Source organism: Cebus imitator, unplaced genomic scaffold (genome assembly GCF_001604975.1).
Source record: "Cebus imitator isolate Cc_AM_T3 unplaced genomic scaffold, Cebus_imitator-1.0 Scaffold111, whole genome shotgun sequence".
NCBI lineage: Eukaryota > Metazoa > Chordata > Mammalia > Primates > Cebidae > Cebus > Cebus imitator.
In genome coordinates, this window is record NW_016107426.1 from 4,415,053 (window position 1) to 4,420,883 (window position 5,831).

The window sequence follows — 5,831 nt, forward strand, 5'->3', positions numbered from 1 at the left end:
TTGAACTTGAAACCCTATGTCTTTAAGAGGTGGATGTTCTAGTGGCCAGGGAACTTGAACTTGGCCCCGCGCAGGGCCTCAATCACATGCTCCTTGTTCTGCAGCTTGGTGCAGATGGGCATGATCATTTGGCTAATGCGGACCCTGGCCACAGTTCCCTGGTCTTTCCAAAGGCATCTCACATGCCTGTTTCGAGCCTACATTGGGGTAGTGCAAGGTCACAGACAGGAACATACATCCGAAAGCCCCGTCTCCAAGGTCCCTTGGAGCAACCTATGCAAGAAATAGACTGCATTACACTACCAAGGAAGCTGCTGTTTGCAGCCCTTGCACACTGGGCCCCCATGAGGAAAGGAGCCCAGTCGGCTTAATTGGCTGCAGAGGGTCTTTTCTTATCTATTATTCTGTTTCCTTTTTTCCTTTTGAATTTTTTTGTTTGTTTGTTTTTTGGCATGTATGTTTTCAATTGCTTGCTCTTTAAAAACTCTCAAGGTATTTCTGGGTTGAGGAAAGTTGGCTCCATGCAGAAATCAAAATATATCGCTCTTAATTTCCAAAAAAATTGCATTTATCTGTGGCCAAATACCTAGAAGTCAGGTTTCTTTGACACCTAAAAAAATAATAATGGGTAAAAACATTCAAATAGCGTAAGGGGCTCCTGTGGCAGTGTGTTCTGTGTTGTTGTGGCATATTAATACAGAACTCTTCAGAGTCTTAATTCACTTCAGCAGCCCCTGTAAAAATTCATGCCAGAGAGTGGGAGAGAAGGTTGGCAGCCAGGGGACTAGAAGCCAAATGGCTCCTCACTGGCAGTGGCATCTGGATAGGAGGTTGGCCGGCCTCCGAGACTCTTGGCCAACAGCACTGTTGTCTATACAGACGGCTGTGTATCTGTTCAAGAGTCCAACAACTGTGTGTGTGTGTATTTTGGTAAGCTATTATTTCTGGGCCAAAGATTTCCATGGCACTTTTGCATCTGTTGGCACCAATTCTATATTTGGCTCCCTTCACTCCCACCCGCTGCTACTTTTTAGTTTTCTGATCAAAAACGTTGCACATAAATGGAAATGTATTAAGGGGAGAAAAAATATTTTTAAAGATTTTTATTAAACCCAACAAGGCATATATAGGTATGACATTGACATTATTCCAGATGGGACATTTTCCTTTCTACAAACCATGAATAATGTTAAAATTCTAATCACAATTAGAATTTTCTTTTTCCTTTAGATTGAATTTTCTTGATCCTTTAGATTGAATCTAATTACAGAATTGTCAGAAGTTGCTTTAATCAGAAATATCATGAACCATTAATAAATACAAAGTCAAGCTACTCTTTCAAGGTTTCCAGAGGAATCATTATTTTATGATTTTACAGAATGTAGTTAATGCAGTACGATACCAGGAGTTGCCACACATCCAGTCAACTGGCTTGTCACAATCCTACGTTACTGTGCAAGGTTGCAACCTCCTAACCTTTTAAGGTTCTTCTATCCCAAAGTTATTTGTTTTGAGGGTATTTCCACACTAATTCAATTCAACTAAATATCTTGGATGGTCTTTTTATGTAAAATGCTGGGGGATACGAAATTGAATAAGATGTCTGCCTTAACGAGTTCTTATTTTAATGAAGAAAATTGAGAACAGAGTTGTCAACAAGTAACAAGAATACCAGAAAAAAAAAAGACATAAAAGTCAATGAGGGTCCAAAGTACAATATGCAGCACAGGCCAGGAGGGTGGCAATAAGAAAATGAACCCCATTTTTATGTGTATCTTACAGAAAAATTTTTTTTGGATTTAGTGTTAAAACCTGGAAGGGTCCCGGCAATCCCATTACTGTGTATATACCCAAAGGATTAAAAATCATTCCATTATAAAGACACATGTACACATATGTTTGTTGTGGCACTGTTCACAACAACAAAGACTTGGAACCAACCAAAATGCCCATCAATGATAGACTGGATAAAGAAAATGTGGCACATATACACCATGGAATACTATGCAGCCATAGAAAAGGATGAGTTCATGTCCTTTGCAGGGACATGGATGAAACTGGAAACCATCATTCTCAGCAAACTGACACAAGAACAGAAAACCAAACACCGTATGTTCTCACTCATAGGTGGGTGTTGAACAATGAGAATGCATGGACACAGGGAGGGGAACATCACACACCAGGGCCTGGAGGGTAGGAGGCTAGGGGAGGAATAGCAGTGGGGTGGGGGGATTGGGGAGGGATAGCATTAGGAGAAATACCTAGTGTAGATGACGAGGGATCGATGCAGCAAACCACCACCATGGCACGCGTATACCTATGTAACAAACCTGCATGATTTGCACATGTACCCCAGAACTTAAAGTATAATAAATAAATTTTTTAAAAAACTGGAAGGGTCCATGGGAATCCTGTCTTCCTGAATCTCTCCTCTACGTTTTATTGATGAGGACACTGATTTGGTCATGGTCTCACAGTGATCAATACTGGGACACAGGTCCAGTTCTCTCACAATGCTACTACTCTTGATTTTAGAGTTATGACATACTTAAAATGAAATTTGCAGGGAAGTCTTTTAAAATGCCATGGCATAATTTCATGGAATAATAACAAACAGTAAACCACAACTAGGGAATCACTATGTGATGTAAATTAGAAGTGGAATCCAGTTCCTGCAATCACAGACAGCTCTCTCTGGCTAGCGTGGCTAGAGCAGGACTCTTAGAATTATCACTCAAAATTGACCCACAGGGGACCAAGTGACTCACGCCTGTAAACCCAGCACTTTGGGCGGCTGAAGGTCAGGGGTTTGAGGCCGAAGATCACAAGCCTGACCAACATGGTGAAACCACATCTCTACTAAAAATACAAAATTAGCCAGGTGTGGTGGCACATGCCTGTAATCCTAGCTGCTTGGGAGACCGAGGCAGGAGAATCGCTTGAACTGGGAGGCAGAAATTGCAGTGAGCCAAGATCACACCATTGCACTCCAGCCTGGGCGACAGAGCGAGATAAAATAATCTGCTCTAATTCAGCCTATCAAGCACCATGTCTATAGGAACAGAATGTTCCTATTGTATTTCTCATTGATGGGCTAATAAATTACATTTTTAGGCTTCTGCATCAACCTTGTGCACGTAATTAATGTGAGTTCATTCCTAAAAGATCTGCTCTTGATCAGGCTGACATTAGGCTTTGCGTGTTTATGATGAGGTCACAGTGTAACGCCTCCCTTCTCTAAGTGTGGTCCTCAGGCCAGCAGCATGAGTATCGCAGGTAGCATGTTGGAAATGCAGAATAGACCTCTTAAATCAAGAATTTATATTCGGACAAGATCCCGGACAATTTGTATGTACTTGTCTCAGGCATTTCTAAAATTTGAGAAACACTACTCTTGAGCAGGAACAAGCAAAAATTTTCAGGAAAAGACCAAATCGTAAATATTTGAGGCTTTGTAGAATAGATGGTGTTTGTTGCAACTACTCAACTCTGCCATTCTAGTGCAAAAGCAGCCACAGACAATATGGAAATAAATGAGTATGGCCATGTCCTGATTCAGCTACACATGAACACTGACATTTGGATTTCATATAATTTTGTTTTTCCAAGACAGAGTCTTGCTCTGACACCCAGGCTGGAGTGCAGTGGCGCGATCTCAGGTAACTGCAACCTCCGCCTCCCTGGTTCAAGCCATTCTCCTGCCTCAGCCTCCCGAGTAACTGGGATTACAGTGTCACCACGCTCAGCTAATTTTTGTATTTTTAGTAGGAACAGGTTTTCACCATGTTGGCCAGGATGGTCTTGATCTCTTGATCTCGTTATCTGCCCGCCTCAGCCTCCTAAAGTGCTGGGATTACAGACGTGAGCCGCTGCGCCCAGGAATTTCATATCATTTTTATATTGCAAAATATTTTTACCTTATTTTTTTAACCACTTAAAAACCTTTCTTAACTTGCAAAGCCTTACAACAACAGAGGGCAAGCCAGATTATCCTACTGGTAATAGTTTGCCCATGCTTGCTCTGGACCAGAGAAAACTCCATCACAGGGTCAAGTCATTCTATGAAGCCAGGCATTCCCAATTGACTCATCCCCAATTCCCATGTGCCAAGTGAGACTTTTTCTATTTAAATTTTCAGAGGTGGGCTGGGTGTGATGGCTCACACTTATCATTGCAGCACTTTAGGAAACTGAGGCAGGAGGATTGCTTGAGCTCAGTTCGAGACTCACCTGGACAACATAGTGATACCTCATCTCTACTAAAATTGAAAAAAAGGGGTGTGTGTGGTGGTGCACACCTGTAGTCCCAGCTACTTAAGAGGCTGAGCTGAGAGGATCACTTGAGCCTGGGAGATGGAGTCTGTAGTGAACCGTGATCACCCCAGTGCGCTCCAGACTGAGTGAGGGAGTAAGACCCCACCTCAAAATAAATAAATGTTTAGAGATCGATTACCTTTTTTGTTTTTATCGAACTTGATAAAGTATAATTTAATACTTTTAAATAATTAAACATTTAAATTAAGATATTATAGGACTACAGGAATTCTGGAGTATAGATACAGAACTTGATGATTCTCTGGGAACTGTAACATAATTTGGAATATCAGTGTTCTAGCCAAACAAGCAATTTCCACGCTGTTCCACGTGGTTGCCTGGGTTGTCTGAGCATAAGCAGCAACGAGGAAGTGCCAGACCAATGAACCCTAGTACAACCATTGACTCATATGCACCGAGGACGAGCAAAGCTTAGGTAACAAAGCGCAGGAAGAAGCAGGCATAGCCCACCCATTACCTGATTCTTAATCCACGTGTATGTGTCCCACACGGCGGGAATCTTTGGTCTCTTAACTCCCGTCGCCATCTGTGCAGCGGGATATCCACTTGGGAGCAGGCCACAATCACCAGTCACCCTGCCACCACCTAGTTCATCTGTCAGCCACAGAAATGTTTCGGCCACCACCACGGGGTTTATTTTTTCCGGCAAGATAAGGCAGTTGACCCTGCAATTCTAATTAGTGGTATAAAGTAAGGTGATGGTTTCTGAGTATCATTCTTACTATTCGAATTATTAGATGGTTTTCTCCTCAACTGGATTAACTAACAACAACAAAAGTGTTTCAATCGTGGTACGTTAACAACTTTAGATAACTATAAAGCTCCCATAGGTAATGTATGTAAGTGTTTATTCATCCATTTCACAGAAGTAGTTCTATCATCTGAATGAGTGTTTACTTTTTATTGTCATGACACAAATTTCTAACTTTATGTATTTATCCTCAGTTCTAAAGTTTGAAGACACACACATAATCACCTGAAGAACTTTTTTTTTTTCTTTAGACAGAGTCTTACTCTGTAGCACAGGCTGGAGTGCAGTGGTGTGATCTCGGCTCACTGCAACCTCCACCTCCTAGGTTCAAGCGACTCTCCTGCCCCAGTCTCTCAAGGTAGCTGGGACTACAGGTGTGCCACCGCACCCAGCTAATTTTGTATTTTGAGTAAAGGGGTTTCGCTGTGTTGGACAGGCTGTTTTTGAACTCCTGGCCTTATGTGATCTGCTCACCTCGACCTCCCAACGTGCTGAGATTACTAGGTATGAGCTGCTGCGTCTGGCCCAGGAACTTTTTAAACATGCCCATGGGCAAGGGCCTCCCCAAAAGGAATAGAATCGGAGTACCTGGCGGTGGGTCCTGGCATCTCTATTTAAAAAAACAAAGTTTACCCCACTTAACCAATTGCAACCTGTGTGCCTTTGAGAAGTATCTGAATAACTTAGAGTAGCACCTTGGGATATCTACTATCCTGACATATTACTAATCTTAATTTTTACTCAGG

At 42.1% G+C, this 5,831-nt stretch overlaps 1 non-coding gene across 1 annotated transcript; it reads right to left on the reverse strand.

Moving 5' to 3' along the window:
- Positions 1 to 245: 245 nt before the first annotated feature.
- On the reverse strand, positions 246 to 381 carry LOC119472662. The gene has a single exon (XR_005201828.1). It is a non-coding gene; the product is annotated as a small nucleolar RNA SNORA70 (small nucleolar RNA).
- Positions 382 to 5,831: the final 5,450 nt, after the last annotated feature.